Genomic DNA, 19,192 nt, shown 5'->3' with positions numbered 1-19,192 from the left:
TGAGGCCCCGCTGGGAACACGCGGCCACACAGAGGACATGTCACACACACCCCCCCCACTACACGCACACACACAACCCAGCTGCCTCCATAGAGAGAGTAAATGGGTTATGTGAAGTCCACATATTTGCGTACTGGTGGTCCACTGTTTGAGGTAGGAAAAACTTGGCTTGTCTCCAGAACCTGCTTTGCTCTAAATCCAAATCTTTTCTTACTTTTTACAGACTCAAAGACGATAGTCCTCTATGGGTGTTCTTAAGATATTAAATAAAAAAAGTTTATGGTGAGTTTATGGCAAATATTTCTGGAGTTGTCAGATTTTCAGTATGGAAATATGCAAAGGAAGAAAAAACATGAGGTACGTAGATAAGGAAGGAGAGAGAAAAACGAAGAGAAGGAAAAAAAGAAGAACGGAAGGAAGGAAAAAGGAAAATGAAGAGGAAGGAAGAAAACAAGAAATAAAGGACATGAGGGAAGAAAGATGGACACAAAGATGGAAAAAAATGATAGAACCAAAAAACTACCTTTGAAAAGCTGTAGATGCTAACATTAGCAGTGGGGACGTCCATGCTGCTGCAACATGAGTGTTCAGCATCGAGATGCTGTTTTAGGTTTGAATAGCTTCGCTGATGGGCTAACTCCTTTTAGCACAACTTGAACACAACAGTTTCCTTCATCAGCGTCTCATCACATCATTGTTTGACGCAAAAATGAATCCCCAGTTTACCAAGAGAAGCAGCTTCATCCTCAGAAACACACAGCAAAGGTTCCTACTCTGGAGTTTTGTATGTTAAAAAAAAAAGATAGATTGTTAAAATTTGCTTGAAATTAATTTAAATTAATGCATTCAAGTACCTGCCTTAATGAAAATACATTGAATAATTTGAACTCTCACAGCCAAAACAAAAAAAAGTGTGTGTGCCAAAACAATTGGCTCTAATTATACTGTCTGTCAAGTTTTTCCACTAAAGCCATGTGGAAGTAGTTCCCTGACCCCCCGACTCTCCACCCAAAGCGTTCTGATCTGACTGGACACCTGCTGTGAAGATTTCTCAGACTCATGGAGAGAGCTCTGTAAGGTGACCCAGAGAGCCGCTGTGCCTGCTCATGAGTGGCTGCAACTGTGAGTTGATCCACAAAAGTCATAATCGCTGTCTGGGGCCACGTGGCCTCAGAGCGCTGCTGCTGCTGGTGACCTCATCAGTGACATCACAGCGCCATGGCTCAGATGGTGAAACAGGAAGCTGTGATTGCGTGTGGGCCCACCTTCATATTCACATAGGTGTGTGTGTGATTATTTAAAGTGTCTGGGTCACGTGCGGCACGCTGGTGTCACTGTTTGCACTTACACAGCAGCAGCTCCAGTAACATTTCAGAAAGGGCCTGACAGGTTGTCTCATTGTAGATTCAATCCGTCTCTGTGTTGATCAGTAATTGAAGTACAATTACAGTAAATACTTAAGACCAAAGAGACCAGCTTAATCGTTTAGTCAGAAAGGTGAAGTAGAGACTTTTACAGTAAACGGTACTGTACAGAAAGTGGAACTGGCATCAAGTAGAACAGACAAAGAAAAATCAGAAGCTGAAATCCTGAGAAAATGACAGAAGGACCAGATGAGCTACATAAAGGAGATGTGGCAGGAGGAAACCATGGAAACCAAAGGAGAGAGACTGATGAACACAAAGGGAGTTGATCCAGAGGGTACGTTCACGCCGCGGGTCTTGAGGCTCAATTCCAATCTTTTTTCTTCAGCGTGATCATTCATACTAGAAATTGAATGCGACTGCCATCAGACTTCTGTGTGAATGCTATACGACCTCAAAGCATTGAAGTCACACAGCAGAGCACTGTTTACCACAGTAATAATGAATGCTCCCCGCCTATGGATCCATTTCAGTTATTCGGAGCCAACAGTATTGTTACAAGATCATAACACAAAGGAAGCTAATAAAAAAACAGCACAACTAATAGTTATGGCCTTCTGGGGAGCATTGACTCCAACTTCTGCAGAGACGTTTGTTTGGATGTGTAGTGGTGGGTTTGTGATGGGATCCATTTCAGTGACACAGACTGCTCTTATTTCTAGAATAAGAATTTCCAGCCGTTGTTTAGCCCATGTGGTTTCTTCTAGACACCTGTCTCTTGTCAATCACGTAAAACGTAAATCACGTCACGACAGTTTTCACTGCAGATGCTTTGAAAACTTTCGGGTACGTATGCAATTTAGTAAAGTATAAATGGGAAAATCAGATTTTTTTGATGGGGTGAATAGATGAGAATTGGGCCATTCAGACTGCCATGAAAAAGTCACATGGGCAAAAACATTGGCATTTGGGTTTCATTCACCTGCTGTGAATGTATCCTAAGACTCAAAGAGAAACGACTTTACAAAAAAGCATAATCATGTGTTCGTATAGCCAGACCTAAATCCACCTGATGAGATGATACAAGACTTGAAAATTGACGTTGACGGATGCTCTTCATCCAATCTCTCTGAGCATAAATTATGTTGCATAGAAGAAACAATAAATTTCATCCTATAGATGTGTAAAGATGGTAGAAATGTACAGCCCAAGACTTACAAGTGAATACCAATTTATTCCTTCCTTTTGATTTGTAAAAACCTGTGAAAGCCATGGATCTGTCCACTTCACAATTATGCTCTACTTTGTGTCGCTCTATCACATCCCAGGCAAACGGATTAACGTTCATGGCTGTAATCTGACAAAATGTCTAGAGGTTTGAGTTACTTTGTTTGGGATTCACCTGAGGGGACGTCCCAGTCCGGTGGGGAGCCGTCAGGCCTCTGATGGCCCCCAGTGGTCCCAGTGACCCCTTCAACACTGCCAAACCAGCAGCCCTTTATGTCTGTTGTTGAGCAGTGGAACTGCTCAGGGGGCGGGGGGCGGCGGGGAGCATGTGGTCTGGCCTAGAGGTCAGAGGTCAGTGTTCCAGCAGAGAGAGGCTGATTAAAAGGTGCCTTCATCTCTCTGACTCAGCTGGACACAGAGAGGAGCTGACCCTCCAAACTGTTTCAACAAACCTCCCATATTTTTCCCCCACTGTTGCCAACTGAACTTTTCACACACTTGCTTCGTTTTCATTGACTGCAAAATTGCACAAATTGAAATAGCGAAAATAAATTGGCTTAAAAAAAAAGCAGCACATTTTTCAGGGGTTTGTCAGCCGTATCGACATAGATGTATTTCACAAAACCACAATGGAAGCCCCTTTTTTGCATTGCACGAGTTATGTGATCACCAGCAGGAGGCTACTACTGGCAAAAACATGAAAGAAGACAAAAGGAAGTGGTAGGAGGATTATGGTTTGTTTTTTCAGATGATGTGCAGCTGGCTCCACCAGAAATCTCACAACATCACAGTTATGTGTCTTTCAAACGTATTCTGTAAAATCCCTCCAACACCTGAGTAAGATGCTGACGTCTCCTTTGACAGCTGATAGATGATGAGCGTTTAGCTCCTTGGCTTAACTATAACAGTATGTAGGAGCAGAGGGAGGAAGTGCAGCAGCTCTGACCTTTAAACTGTATGAAGATTCTGAGAATTGTATCAATTTGAAACTTTTCCACGCTATCCCTATACTCATACCTTATTTACTTTTTACTTTGCTAAAGTTGGTATTGAGGGAACATTTTATGTTGTTTTGCACTGAAGTGTAAATCTGCTTTAATTTCAATTTAAAAAAAATGTAATTGTCACAGTTGACTAATACGATGGATGAACTGTACACAGCCTGTCATTAACCTTCACATGAGCTGTTGTAGCTTTCAGTTTGCTTATTTTCTGAGGTATTCACACATCTTTTGCAAGTCATGAATATTGCATACTTGAAAAGTATCTTGAGGTATCTTTATTTTGCTTTTCTGTGGGGCCATTTGGACAGAGAATCACTGCTGAATGTAATTTCTGACATTTGTTTATTTCCTTAACTCAAAACTCTGCTCCAAACATGACTTTTTTTAAGACAGAAAAAAAAAATCATTCAGTCTTTATCTGTTTTTTTCAGTTTTCAGTGTTTTGTTTTTATTCTGCCTCGCCTCCCCACACATCATTTCTCTTTGCCTTGGCACCTCTGCGCCTCCTCTGGCTTGGCCTCTGTACACACTTTGGTAGGTTCCTATACTCTCATTCTGGAGGCACTGGGTTCTTGTTGGTCATTAATACGTGAGTTAAATGGTCTGTGACTCTTCCTGGCCTGGCGACCAGGCAGAGATGTATGGGTTAGAGCCGGCACTGTTTCTAGCAGACTTCCCAGCGACTGGAGGACTTTAGCCTAAGATGTTAGCCAGCTACAGCCCTGTCCAGGAGACAGAAAAGGAAGAGTGGAGAGATTTTGGAGGAAGGGGAAGGAAAGGAAAAGGCATGCACAGAGGTTTGCAAAACTATTGTTCTTTGAACTGTGACAACACAAAACATCCAAGTAAGCCAACAACCTAGGGGTGGCACATGGTGTAGCCGTAGAGCGGGTGCAATTTATAGACAGGCTGTCAGTGCTTGACTCTGCCATCCAGAGTTTAATTTCTGAACCTGGGACCGTTGCTGCATGTCTTGCCCCCCCTTCTATCTCTCTGCCCATTTCCTGTCAAATATTGGCTACCAGCCAATTAAAATCCTTAAACCCTCCAGCTTAACATATAAGTGAACAGATATTTTTCCTAAAAATCCAAATACTCAAACTTTACCAGACATCAGGTGAGACATTACAAAGAGCATACATTACATACTAATGTAAAAAAAACATCTTTTATTATTATTATTATTATTATTATTATTGCAGTGTTTTTTCAATAAAGGTTTAAATGGACATTACAATGGTTCAGTCAATGTCTAAATCTAAATCAGGTTAAGAAGTCTCCATCCTATCTGATTTTCATCTTGTTTCCAGACTTTTGATGTGTAAAACTGGTAGAGACAAACAAACCCTAAAGACCATGTAGCTGTAATTTAGGAAATTCAAGCCACTCTAAGATTCTTTTACATTTTTGTACAAAAAAAATAACACTTTGCCTTTTGTTGTTTCGCCATAAACCATCCCCATACAATGCTTTAGAGTTTGTGCATGTGACTTAACAGAATATTGGTAAGACCAAGAGGTGTGAACACTTTCCAAGACACCTCATGCTTTTGACGGGGAGTATCGGTGCTGTGAATGCTTCCTTTTTATGGGGCGTTGCTGATTTAAACTCAGATTTAACCGCCGCCCTCGGAGACTCTCTTCTAACTACGATTTGCATAATTATGGACTCCAAAGGCGACAGTCACACCAGGCCTGGATCTGAAGGAACCTCTGTGGTGTTTGGCAGCACGGCTGTGCCAATTACTGGTGTTTCCCGATGAAAAATTGCAATAATTTTGCTTCCACCTTCAGCAAGCTTTAGCAAACATTTGGGACGACAAATCAACTAACCACAACGCTTCCATCCGCAGGCCACCTAGGCGGAGATCCCCCTCACCCTCCCAGCCCCAGTCCGCCTCTCCCATGACGAAGCTTTTAAAGACAGAAATGGTGCCTGTCTTCTGCTGTCCTGCGACGCATTTCATTTCCCACCGCAAACCTCCAGACGGTCAGACTCTGCATGTCACCCTCGGGTGTCAAGAAAACCTTAAAAAGTCAGAGAGCGGGAAAGCGCCCTTCATTGGCCATGATCGAAATAGCATCCAACGTCAAGAACCAAATTAAATATAAAAGTCAAGTGGTGGGTGGACTCACCACCCACGAGATGCACACACGCTCTAACCTCGTCCGGTAAACAGACGGAGCTTTTAGATAGGGGGGCAAGGTGGTCCGACTCCTGCCATTCCCTACAACTGGACCGAGCTGGCATGCGTTTGAAATCCAAACCTGGTTTGAGAGGAGGGATGCTACGCCCTTTTTTTTTTTTTTTTTTGCGCCTCACCACAGACCAGCAACCATAAATTTGGCTCCTGACCTGAGGTCGACAAACAGAGAGGAGGAAGGAACGTCGGATGAGGGGGAAAAAAGAGACGCAAGATCCGGAAGAGTCTGCAAGTTTATCAGACGTGTGGAGTATTTTAAATGCAAAGAAAAGCTGAACGTTTAAAAGTTGGTAAAATTAAGATTATACGACATTCATACCCCTTGAACATTTTCACATTGTCACCTTGTATTGAAATAGTGATGTACTGGGATAGCATGTGATAAGCCCAAACAAGCTTTTATTGAATTTGCTCACAACTTAATATTATTTTACTCTACGATCAGCTTAATTACTTTCCATGCTTTCATAAATCAAGTGAAAGTTACACACAAGTATAAAACAGAATACAATAAGTCCAAAAATACATGTATCATTACATCATAATACATAGAAATAACCTATGACACTGTGAAATCTATTACATTTTTTAATATCTTCCTCCCGCTTCTTGTCTTGTAAATAAACACCATGATTTTCACACTGTTGTGAGAATTTTCTTTGGCATTGTGATGACTGAGAAATATAAATTTAATCCTTAAGTGTATACATTTGTTCAATTTTTACTCTTCAGAAGCCAACAAAATGTGTGTTTTTGCACTGAGCCACAATTACATCAGATTATGCAGCATATCTTCTTCATTCCAAACATTACATACACATTATTACATAAAACATGCCATCATGACTTTAAAAAATAAAAATAACAATATTAGTTTCTGGACAGAGCAAATGAGCTGAACACATTCTCCAACAGGTTCCATCCAGGAACAAGCTCATCATCCTCTCCTGTCTCCAGCCAAACGGATATCTGATCCTCCTCTGACCAAGTTCCTGTCAAACCTCAGATGTTCCATCTTCCACCTCAGTCATGGACTCTTCTGCTTCCACAAGTTTGTCTTCAATCTTCAACCACATTAGGAAACGCTGCTGCTCCCTTTGCCTCCACCTCCAGCTTTTCTGTATCTAGAAGTGAAGAGGAAGCTGGAGAGGCTGAACCGGAACAAGGCTGCAGGTCCAGATGGTGTCAGTCCCAGAGTGCCTCTGTGGGATTCGGCAGCATCTCTTCAACCTTAGCCTGACCCAAGCGGAGGTTCTGTTGTTGTGGAAGACATCCTGCCAGGTTCTGGTACCAAAGAAAAATCACCCTTCAGTCATCAACGACTATAGACCGGTTGCCCTGACATCCCACATCATGAAGGTCCTGGAGAGACTCCTGGAGGCCCACTTGAGAAAGCAGATGAAAGCAGCTCATATCAGGACCCCCTGCAGTTTGCTCATCGCTGTGGAGTTGGAGTTGATGATGCCATCAGACACCTGCTTCAACAAACCCACAGTCATCTGGACAAAGCAGGCAGGCCTGATTTGCTCTGTTAGAAACTCCAGAAGACGCAGGTGGAGGCTTCAACAATCGCCTGCATCTGTGACTATCTGACAAACAGACCACAGGTTGTAAGACTGAAGGACTGTGTGTCCAACCAGGCGGTCAGTAACACAGGAGTACCACAGGGCTCTGTACTCTCATCATTCCTTTTCACTCTCTACACTTCAGACTTCCAACACAAGTCCAACTTCTGTCATCTACAGAAATACTCAGATGACTCTGCAGTTATGTGTATCAGAGAAAGACAAGAGGCTGAGTACAGAGATCTGGTGGAGCGCTTTGTGGCCTGGTGTGGGAACAATCATCTAATATTGACTGTAAACAAAACAAAGGAGATGGTTGTTGATTTCAGAAGAAACAGGGTTGGATCAAACCCTATTTCCATCATGGGAGAAGATGTGGAGGTGGTTCAGGAATATGAATACCTCAGTGGTCACCTTGACAACAGACTGGACTGGAGACGCAACAGTGAAGTCGTCTATAAAGAGACAGAGCAGACTGCACTTCTCAAGAAAGCTAATATCCTTCAAGGTTTGCAGCACGATGCTACAGATCCACAAGCCTGCTGTTGAAAGGGTCGTCTCTTCTGCTATCATCTGTTGGTCCAGCAGCATCAGAGCCAGGAACCTCAAAGGGCTCAACAATCTGATGAAGAAGGCTGGATTTGTTCTGGTTCTGTTCTGGAGACGACTGTGGAACCTCTGGAGATTATGCCAAGAAGGATTCTTCATAAGAGTCAAAAAAGCTATGGACAACTCTGGCCATCCTCTTCATGAGTCTGTATGGAGAAAACAGAGTATCATCAGTCAAAGGTTTCTTCAGATTTGCTGAAATACAGACCGCTACAAAAGATCTTCCCTGCCAACAGCAATCAGCCATCTGCAATAACTCTTTGAAGAATCTGAATTAATGAGCTACAACTACATTTAATTTCCCTTTGGGATCAGTAAAGTCAAGGCATGTTTGGGTAATTCTTGCTCACTACTCAAAGTTTGATAGAAAAAAAATATTGAACAATTGGAAGTTATGCTGGAAACATTTTTTGTGGTTTCAATGAAATGAAACAAAAAATGTAGAAAGATAATTAAGTTTAGCTTTTCCTGTGCCGTTTCACCTGTTTGCAGCTCGTTTTCCTGCTTGCTGCATGTTTGCAGTTGTCGGCCACAGTTTCTGATCAAGTCATTATCTCCTCAACCTTAATCTGTCACAACCAGTAGATCAGTAGATGGAGCTTTACTTCTTTAATTGTTGGTCAACAAGTCATATATTTCTGGTTCTAATGTCATAAAATTGGGAGAAAAAAAGTTTAAAGGCTATGAATACTTTGCAATGTTCAGTATATGCTTTTATTTATTTTTTTTATGTTAGAAAAGTAAATTATAGAAGGCAAAGTATATTAAACGGTGAAAAAGAGTCTCCCTGGTCAGCTCACTTGGCCCATGAAAGAAGGCATTCAGGCCGGCGGGTGGCGACAGGTCTGGCACGCGGCTTGAGGAAAATAAAATAAAAATAAGAAAGAAAAAAAAAAGCGAAAAAGACGCTTGATTTGAAGACCGCAGAGCAAAAACAGGGAAGCTGAAAACGTTTTTCAGCAAACAATTTTTGTTTCTTTCTAGAAAAATCGAGAGGAAGGGGGGAGGATGGGTTTTTGGAAAAGGCTGAGGCAGCAGCGTTCAGTCCCATTGGCTGAAATGTGCAAATTCCACATAAAACTACTTATAATCTACATCGTATAAAAACTGAATCTTAATGGTTTACTTCCTCCCTCACGCAAATGAGTCTATTCATAATTTTAACCATGAACAGAGGAAAAGAGAGTGTGTGTGTGTGTGTGTGTGTGTGTGTGCGTGTGTGTGTGTGTGTGTGTGTGAGTAGGCATGGACATTGATGCATTTTTTATGAGGGAGACACCTGTGGAAGACAGTCACCGCCTTATAACACAGCTGCAAAAGTCCATCTGCAATGCAAGTGCAGCATCTATTGCACAAGATGAACGGCTGTCATGGCAACAAAAGAAGCACCCAACAGAATCAGGGCTTCAAAACTAGTTACTTTGCCCTACATGGAGGCAGAATACGTGGATGAAAACTAACGCTACACTCCCAGAACGCACCATCGTCACGGTGATGGCTGCGTCATGCTGTCGAGGAGATTTTATTCAGCAGGACTGGATTTTTTTGAGCTGATTCTGTTCAGACTTGATGGAAAATTGGACAGGATAATCCCAGAAGAAAACCAGCTGGTGGCTCACCTTCCAGCAGGACAGCAACTCAACAAATACATCCAGCTCGACAAAGAGAGCATATTTGTGTGCTAGGGTGACCCAGTCAAAGTCCAGAACTAAATGAAATTGTGAAGTTTCACTTCCATCTCCTTCTGTGACTCTTTATCCCAACCAGTCCTGACACCAGTGAAGCTAAAAGAAGGGAGTGCATCAGGCATCACTCCATCACGTTTCCCCTCAACAAGCTCTTTATTGTCACGAGACAAACAGCTGCACCTTTATTGGTGTGTTAGTGTATGCATGAAAGATTAGGTCAGGAGTAACAGTTGAGTGGTGGCAGGTCTGCATAGTGGGAGGCAGTCAGGTGAGTTCGACACCAGACTTATGTCTTTTTTTTTTTTTTTTTTTTGGGAGACAACAAATGAACTAGTCGCTTCCAGAACTTTGCTAGGATTTTGAAGATTCTACAAGGAATTTGCAAACAAAACTCGCATGCAAACCTTTTATAGTTAACATCTGGAACTGTCTTAATACACAACTGGCAGAGGAACACAAGCTATGTCAGGCTGCTTCTCATTTAACTTATTTGCCGTTTCACACCTTTGACATTTTGGTCCTTTCAGACCTACCTTTTTCAAGTTCGACATTTAGCTGTTTGCCACAGGACAGTTGCTGCATGAGTCTGACAACAAACGATTTAAAGTAAATTGCCATAATCGAATCCAGTGGTGGGGACACTTCTGCTAACTTTTTATTTCACCCTTTTGCTAACTTTGACAATGACACCTGGTATTGGAGATATACCTGCCCTGAAAATAAACAATTTATTCATTTTATGCAATCAAATTCAGTGGTTGGTACATTTTTGCTAATATCCTAACTTTTTGCTTTGCATTTGCTAACTTTGGAAACGTCTAGAAGTTTTAACTAATAACATTTTTCTAAAGTCTAAAGCGTTAATTTACTTGGTTGTATCTTCAGCTGACAGTTTAAAGGCCAACCTTTGTGTTTAAGTTTTGGTTATTGACTGTTAGGAATTTTTCAAATACACCTTTATGTTTATGCTCTGATTTTGAAGTGATGTTTGTGTAGTGCTTTATAGCGGAAGCAGAAATAGTGTGTGTAATTAGTGCTTTAGGATTAGTGCAACTAACTTTTTAGTTACCAGAGACACAGTCGAGCTTTCGCCCTGTGTGGGTTTAGCCTCGTAAAGGTTGACCCCTTTTTTTTTTTTTTTTTTACTAATTTTTCTGTTAAAATGCCAGAGTTTCAAGATCTCAAGCATTACATAGTTTTTTTTGTTGACATTTTGAAGCCATGACCTACAGCTTACACTTCAGTAGTTCACAGTTTAGGTTCTGGTGTTGAAGAAGCGATGTATCTAAAAGTTGCAGGATAGTTGCTCTCGAGGATTGTGGTTTAGACTAAAGACGCAAGAGGAGTCCACTCGTACCTTTGAGGCAAGTGGATGGCTCCCTCTTGGATTGTTCATGAGTGACAGTAGGATGATGTGGGAGATGGATAGGATTGAAGGCTCATCTGCATTCAAGCTTGAAGACTATAAAGCAAAGTTCTTTTGTCCGTACACCATCGTTGCTATGACGTCACCATCTCCATTAAACATTAGTGAAGCTGGCCGTCAAGCCTTTGCGACTCCAGACTGCTTTTCTTGAAAGGCACTCAGACAAAAACCAAATTACTTTAGCCTGGAACAAAATTATTGTTTTTACAACTGAGGGTCAACAGTAAAATATCACATTTGTGTTAGGGAGGTAAAGCCCAGTCATGTTGGTAGTTTGTCCACACGACTGCAATAAGTGCAACTTCCCTGCACGCCCTCCATTCATTCAACGCTGAACGAATGGCGCTCCGTCATCCAGATGCATGAAAGTTAAACAGGAACATACGAGACGGGTGGATGGAAAGCGTCTACACTAAAAAGCAAAATTACGCCACTTCATCACAAAGTAATTGCTGAACCACTCTAAAATATCACAGATTAACAAGAACTAACATTATAAGCAAATCTACATGGTGATTTTTCCTCTGAATAGCCCCCTTTTTTTTTTTTTTGAGCTTTAAAACTTCTTGGGTGCGTCTTGACACTTTTACAGAGAGCGAGTATATTAGCGGAAAGAGCAACACTGACAATGAAATTGGGTGTTTGAGAGTGATAAAACAGGAAAACCTGGCGAGCAATCCATTAAGGGTGACCGTTTTCTGTTTGGAAAGTTCTCCCTGGCAGCGAACTCTCCCCCAATCATCAAGCTCTACTGTAATCACTTTATGAAGCCAAGGTATAATGAATATAGTGTTTAGGTGTGCAGATCCAGTCCTGGCTCCCGATCCTCCAGAGGGAAGTGTACATTTCTGTGGCATCCTGTATTTATTTAAAATACCCTCTGTCTGGTCTCGTAACACAGACGTGGGCAAGTGGGCATAGAAACCCTTTTCTACTCGATCCATTTTCATGATGCGGTCTCACATTAGCGGCACTCTCCATGTGTTTTCAAAAATAAAACGGTAAAAGCTGCTCCGCTCTGCCTTTACTCAATTTGTATAAACTTTTACCTACAAAAAGCCCACAATTTGTTTCCATTTTTAGGTTAAGATACACAATTTGTCTTAGTATTACTGCAGAGGTGTACAGTAAAAGGTGCATTAAAGCTAAATCCATCTAGAGTAGTGCTGGGTTTCACATAAAATGTACCATGTGTCCATAGCTTTAAATAAATAGTATGTGTAGGACCGTTTGGGTGTGTTTAGAGGACAGCTGTACTAATTTCTACAACTGTTGTAACATAATCGGACATGCATTGATCAGAATATTTAGGTCGACTTCAGATCTGCTTTGTAAGGTTTTGACTGGCTGAAAAGGTTGTATGATGCTGTGAATTTTGGTATCGATGTGATGCCTAACTCGCAGTGACGTGCAGTGAGATTCATAGCTGGTGAGGCACTGACTTGGTCCGATTTATAAATAGACGCCACACGTTATTATTTACGTACGGAAATGTCGCGCATGCAGACAACGCTGGAGGGCAAAAAGACAATCCTTTTACATGCCATCCATAGCAACGCTGCTGTGGTAGAATAATTCTGTTAATTCAATGAAACTTGGAAATGCAGGTATTCATTTCGCGCTATGCTCCATAGCAAAGGAAAAGACGGAAGTACAACTCGAAAGCATTTCTTTCCCGCCCTTTGTGTCGGCCAAGCTACACGCAGACTCGTTGCCATAGCAACTGTCAACAACACCACTGTGTTCCAGGATTCAACACCAAAAAACACTAAAATATTTTGCACAAAGAACAGAACATTCAGTCTGTTGCAGTGGTATGTTTTAGGTTTAATGTTTTATTAATAAGTGATTGTTGTGGTAGATTAGCTACCGCTGCTATTAGCTAATCTAACAGTAGTTTGCAGGTTGTTTCTTTTCTGAATTCTTTTCACATACAAACTGTAGCCCACAAAACGCACGCTGCAATTACAAAATAGTTTATTTTCTTCAGCATTAGCAGAACATTGATAAAGTTTTGAGCAAATTCATAATAAAAACACAAATACTAAATCATTTGGTGACTGGACTTCAGGTAGTTGATTCTGATAATGATCAAATGCAGGACAAGGATTTCAAGCAAATCATTTTATTAACTAATTGCATTATGATGGCTTAGTCTAACTGTAAACTCCATATAACCTAAATAGGAATACCATTTTCCCTTCAAAAGATATAACAGGAAAGGGTTGTTGCATTCAGCCATATTTATATTTCAGGCTTGAATCATATAAATTTACAAACTGTATTTTTTTTTTAGCAGTTAGGTACGGTGTGGTCTCTAATTGATAAAAGATAGCATTTTTTAGTTTCTTACTGGCTGAAACAGTTGATGATGATCATTTTGATCATCATCTGACTTCTACATGCATCTCCAGTCAAAATGCAACGTGGCAGAAAGAAATCATGGCATCTTCTTTTTGAGCTAAAATGATGAAAGCCAACAAATGATTCAGGTGTCCAATGTCTAAACTCCACTCTTGCCTAATTTGCCTTTTGTTCATTTTTTTACTTTCTGCTTTTCTGCACATCTTCTGCTTATGTTTGAGAAGATCTTGGTTCATTTGAAACAAATTTGAGATGTCCCGATTTGTCAAGATTCACAGTTGGGTTGCAGGGTAAGACGACTGTGGTTTGGCTGAACCTTTGTCTAGCTTTCCGTTTGGACAGTGTTTCATGGAGCTTTGGTTATATTCTTAACAAAACTGTTGTCCAATCCAAACTTAAGTGAAACAGTTCACTGGTTAATCAGGTTGGCAGAATTGATATTTAAAGATCCTAATTTGAGAATTAGTGCGCCAGTTTTTCCTTCCAAACGTTGGACTATATCAAGCATATCTCATCATCTAACAGCTAGAGTTTCTAGCTTCCAGATCTTGATAATTACTTGGCAATTTTAGCACAATAAATATTGTGGTTGTGGTGTTGGCTACAGACATTAGTGAGTCAAACTGAATACCAGACGTGTACTTGCTGAAACAAAAGAAGAATCCAAAGTTAAAGTTTCTTGCAAAGCTATTCATTCCCCTTGAAATGTTTCACATTTTGTCAGTTCACAACAAAAGATGGAACCGATCCAATTTGATGTTTTTTGTCGTGATTGACAGATCGGGTGTCAGGGCCACTGAAGCAGACCGCATGGTCCTGTTGTTTCACTCTGAATGTTTTAGATATCAGTAAAAAAAACCTGATGATACCTTTGCCCTAAACCTAACCGTTACCAGTGCAAACCTAATCCTAAACGTAACCTAAACTCAGTTCACATCTTAGTCCTAAACCTTACTCAAAAACAGCTCTTCTTCTTATGGGGCCCAGACTTTGGACCTCATGAGGAGCAGTAGGTCTCCACAGCGCATGTGCTGGGAAAATGGTCCTAGCAGTGTGTTAGATTCAAGGCCAAACACACACGTACACTCCCCTCTCTGTCGCACATATGTTTGCAATAACAGCCCATGTCTGTTCAGACTAAATGCCACTTGATTGTATCCAATGGAGAGCAGGTGACCTGTAACCTGAGTTTATCGCTCTGAGATGGTTATAAAGCGGTCCTGCCAAACATTTGGGAACCTGGTCAGCAGCCCCTCCGTCAGGCTGTGCAGATGCCCTCCCACTGTACCTGGCGGCGTGTCAAATCACTTTCACACGGCTCAGTCAGGGGCGTGGCAGACCATGTGAGACCCCGCTGAGGCACACTCCTTACACTGCCTTCGTATGGATTGGTGCTGACATCCTTACAGGCGTTCTGGCATTTTCACGTTTAGGAGGACATCAACTCCCAACTTCCTTCTGTGGTTTACGCCGATCCAGAAACACATTTCAATGGCCTTCCATGCAGCCAGTGTGGATCAGGATGATCATGATTACTGTGCCTTGGACTTTTATTTCCTCTAACTTTTCCACAAATTGTTACAAACTTCAATGCAGTTCATCATGTGACATGTAAAAAAAAAAAAAAAAAGTAGCACATCCGGTTACCTTGTTCATGGAATTCAGCTGATTTTTGCTGTGATTGGAAATCAAGTGACAAAGCTGAGTCTCCGTATCTGGAATGTTTGATAAAAGATTGAGACATTCAACAGTAAAGGTGTAAGTTCATATCTATTTGACGTTCCTTGTTTGACAGGCTAATTTGTCAGATGTTGACGTGAAGCACGGCTGTAATAAGATGTAGAAGTCAGAAACCAGCTAGCTATACATATTTGACAAATATGTTTCCATTTCCCCAATAACTGTTAACAGCGCATTGACGTTTTTTTTTTTTTGTTTTTTTTGGGGGTTTTTTGAAAAACCAAAAACCACCTTAAGTGGAACCTTTTTTTTTTCTTTTTTTTTGAAAATTGAAATTTTCCCCGACACTACAAAACGCGCATAAAAAATTTATATAACACAATTTTGACAGGGACGCTGAATACAAATTAATGCCACACTTGTCAGATTTTTATTAGGATTTGATTTTTTTTTCTTACACCTTGTGTTAGTCTATTTCATAGAGTCCCAATAAAATCCGTTGAAGACTGTGGTTGTAACGTGACGAAACATGAAAGTTTTGTGAAATTTTCAGATTTCGTCATGTGTAACAAAATAATTCCACTTTATTAAAATGTTTAATAATTGCACTTAGACCAAACCATTAGCTTTGCTTTGTCACCTTTGTGACAGAGGAGATTTTACTGAGATATGGATGAGAGTGAGGGTGTGGACGCCCAGCCTAACTCCTCTTTGGCTGTCGCCTTTAATGCAGCAACACTTCCTGAACTACAGAAGCTCCTATGATGGCCGTTTACCTCCAACCGATGGTTTATGGGATCTTTGGAAATTGATGAATTCTGCAGTCTGACTATTTATGTCGGGGAGCGAATGGAGCCTTTAGAAATGATTCACTGCCTACACAGTGGAGGTAATTTTTCTTGAAATCCTTTATTTACTCAAGCAGGCCTTGGTGAATGTGTACACTTTCTTACACTGTGACTAATGGAGCTTTACATCAAGAAGATCTGAGTTTTTCAGAAACATGTGTATGAAATTTGTGGATAATCGTCACTTTGATGAATGTTTGAGATTTAAAGCCTGAAGAGGCTCTTTTTTTTTTCACCTAGAGTTTTACAGTTTGTTGTGAATGTTAAAGATCTTTCAGTCATCTTTTCTAATTATTTATCTGCATATATATATATATATAATAAAAGAAGAAACATTTTATCAAATCCAGTTTTAGATTAGGAAAGGGTTTGATGAAAAATAACTTGTGGAATTTAATACATCCTGTATGAAGTCTTTAGAACTTTGTGTATTGAAAATATAATGTCACAATAATAATAAAGTGATAGGTTGTTTAATCCACCAGACTTTTTTTTTATCATTTCCATCCACATTAAGACTTTCTTAATTCTCCAACATATTTGAAGGGCTCGTCTAATTTCTTAAAATTTAGTCGATGCTGTGAAATAAATATTCCACAAAGTTCTTGCATGGACTCAAAACGCGTCTGAGGCCTGGGTAGATTTGGGAAAAAGAAGATAAAGAGTGGTCAGTGTTTTCTTGTGTACTTTTTTGAAAACCAATAAGCAATATGAACTGAAGAATGTCAGACAATTACAAGCAAAGTCCTTTTAACGAGAGCAAAGCTGTGATAATTATCTAGAAATACAATTTCAGAGTATTTCCTTCCTCACAAAGCTGATACTGAAGTATCATCACAAGATGTTTATAATTTTTAAACATTTATTCTTGGATTAATTCTCATAAAATTACACCATACTCCTAATTTATTACCCTTTCCTAATAACATAAATGTTCTGGTACTATTATGGTTTAATTCCCATATTATTTTATTTTTGCATCATTGTGACTTTTATCATGAGTTCATTCTTGTTTTATTACATCCTTATTCTAATAATGTTGTGACTATTCTGGTAAAATTACAACTATTTCCACTTTATTACGATTTTATTTACGTTATAACATATTTTTGCATTATTACTACTTTTGTCATACAACTTTATTCTCATTTTATTATAACCTTTTTCTAGTAAAATTACAGACTATTACAACTATTTTTGTGTTTTTTGTGACTTTACTCTATTACTCTATCTTTACTATATTTTTTCTTGGCCTGGCTCTATTACTACATTAATGCTTTTTGGATAACAGATTTAGTTCCATGATGAACAACACTTTTTGTTCACCTCACGCTCAACATCAGTGAGTCACAAATCTATTCTGACTGTGGCTGAAGTTTCTCCATGTTCTCCCATAGTTTCTCTCTTGGCTGTGCCCTTTGCCACAAAGGGGAAAGGAGGTAACGCTAATTTGGCCCTGGGCTGAGCAGCCGAAGCCGTACGCCAGAGTGAATCTGTAAAGCTAACACTAAGCAGCAGATATGTGAAGCCAGTGGCTGCAGGCTTTGACATCCTGTATTACACCTAATTGCCACCAGACATTACAGAAAAGTCTGTGCAGAAATCCCCCTGAACCACCTGCTCCTCATTGTGTTTACCTTCCATACCCGGAATAACGCGGCCGGAGCAGAGCACTCCGCGTTATTTCCTGACACCTGAGCCGAGAGACGAGGGAAACGGGAATGCCAGTAGGAATTTGAATTTGAGACACGTCGGGACGGTTTAGGGGTTATCCTTCCCCCCTCCCTCCCTCCTTCCCTCCCCCCCACCAAGTGCTTTGTGTCGCCGGGATTCTGGGTGTGCTTTTCTGATTTCTGTAATGAAGGAGGGAGAAACCGGGGAAGTGGTAATAAAGTGGCATAACTGTAATTAGGTGGAAACTTTCAGTGTGTCCTACGACGAGAAACATGCAAACGTACTCCAACGCTCAGCCTTGAAGCGAATCACGTCAGACTGATAGGAGTTTTTCACTCACCACAGTTCCTCACCTGTTCTGCACCTACATGGAGGAAACGGGGGAATCCCTCACCCCTGACAGTGTAACGATGAAATGAGTTCATGGACTCATATCCTGAAACACCAACGTGTCAACATCGACACCTCACTCATTATGACTAATGAGACCGCTGAGTAACATTTAACACTGAGCTCTGCTTAGTGGAAATATTGACATGGTTATTAAGCTGGAAATAAAAATATTTATGCATTTTGTGACCCCAGATTGGAAGGAAATGGTAATGTTCAGTTTCAAGCTTATTCTAATTTCTGAATCATTTGGAAAATAACTCTTGATCTAGGTCAGTGGTGTCCAATCTGTTCACCACCGCGGTCAGAAATGTTCAAATCCTAATTGCTTTTTAATTTTTTTCTTTTCTTCAGTCATAAACAAAAACAAACAATATTCTATTGAAACAAGCCAAGTAGCCTCTACGTAGGAGAGGGATTTGTAAATGACTGTAGATCTGAAACATTACCAGGGTCTCCACAGGTTTGCCTGTTAAAAATTAAAAAAATCCCACAATATCCTCAATGTTTTGTAGTTTCCTTGTGTGCGTATTTTTTCAGCAACAAGAACAGAATGTTTCATTCTTGTTTTATTTAGCCAAGTTCCATAAATATGTGTGCCCAAGTTTGCTTTTCAGTCAAAGTCCTGTTTACTATCAAATTAAATTAGATGCAAAAAAACATGGTTAATGCAATTTCTTTTTTTTTAATTACTTCCATTAGTGAAAATTGCACACCTGCACTTAGCTACATCAACCACCTGTTGTTGCTAAACCAGATTTGTGCCATTCTTGACTTGCGAGCCAAGTTTGCCAAAGGGTTGTACATACAAATTAAAATAAAAATAAAAGCAAAGCAAAACATAGACATCCAACAAAGACTAATAAAACATAAGTGACAACTCATAATTAATCAAAGGCAGTAAAGGAAGGTGTGTTTTAATAAAGGGAAGCAATAAATGCAATCTTTTTGAATAGTTTTAAGTCTCCCCACTCAGCTCCTACAGACTAGCCAGCAGTAATTGGCAAACACTTAGTGGAACGTCGCATGTATTGAGCTCATCAGACAAGCTACTGATGAGGCAACGCTGGTAAAAATGTTGTTAGAGGGTTAATAGAAGAGCCATGTGGTGACGACTTCCTGAAGCTGGAGTTTCAGACAGAGCAGGAGT

At 40.4% G+C, this 19,192-nt stretch overlaps 1 long non-coding RNA gene across 1 annotated transcript; it reads right to left on the bottom strand.

Moving 5' to 3' along the window:
* Positions 1-6,836: 6,836 nt before the first annotated feature.
* LOC106965142 (uncharacterized) lies at positions 6,837-14,268 on the bottom strand. The gene is made up of 4 exons (XR_001428564.1): positions 14,258-14,268; positions 13,483-13,484; positions 8,455-8,541; positions 6,837-8,118 (listed from the first exon to the last, which is right to left on the bottom strand). It is a non-coding gene; the product is annotated as an uncharacterized LOC106965142 (long non-coding RNA).
* Between the last annotated feature and the right edge of the window lie 4,924 nt (positions 14,269-19,192).

This window comes from Poecilia latipinna, unplaced genomic scaffold, assembly GCF_001443285.1.
Source record: "Poecilia latipinna isolate Pla-1442-1.1 unplaced genomic scaffold, P_latipinna-1.0 Scaffold1774, whole genome shotgun sequence".
Taxonomy (NCBI): domain Eukaryota; kingdom Metazoa; phylum Chordata; class Actinopteri; order Cyprinodontiformes; family Poeciliidae; genus Poecilia; species Poecilia latipinna.
This window is presented reverse-complemented; position numbering and strand designations above follow the sequence as displayed.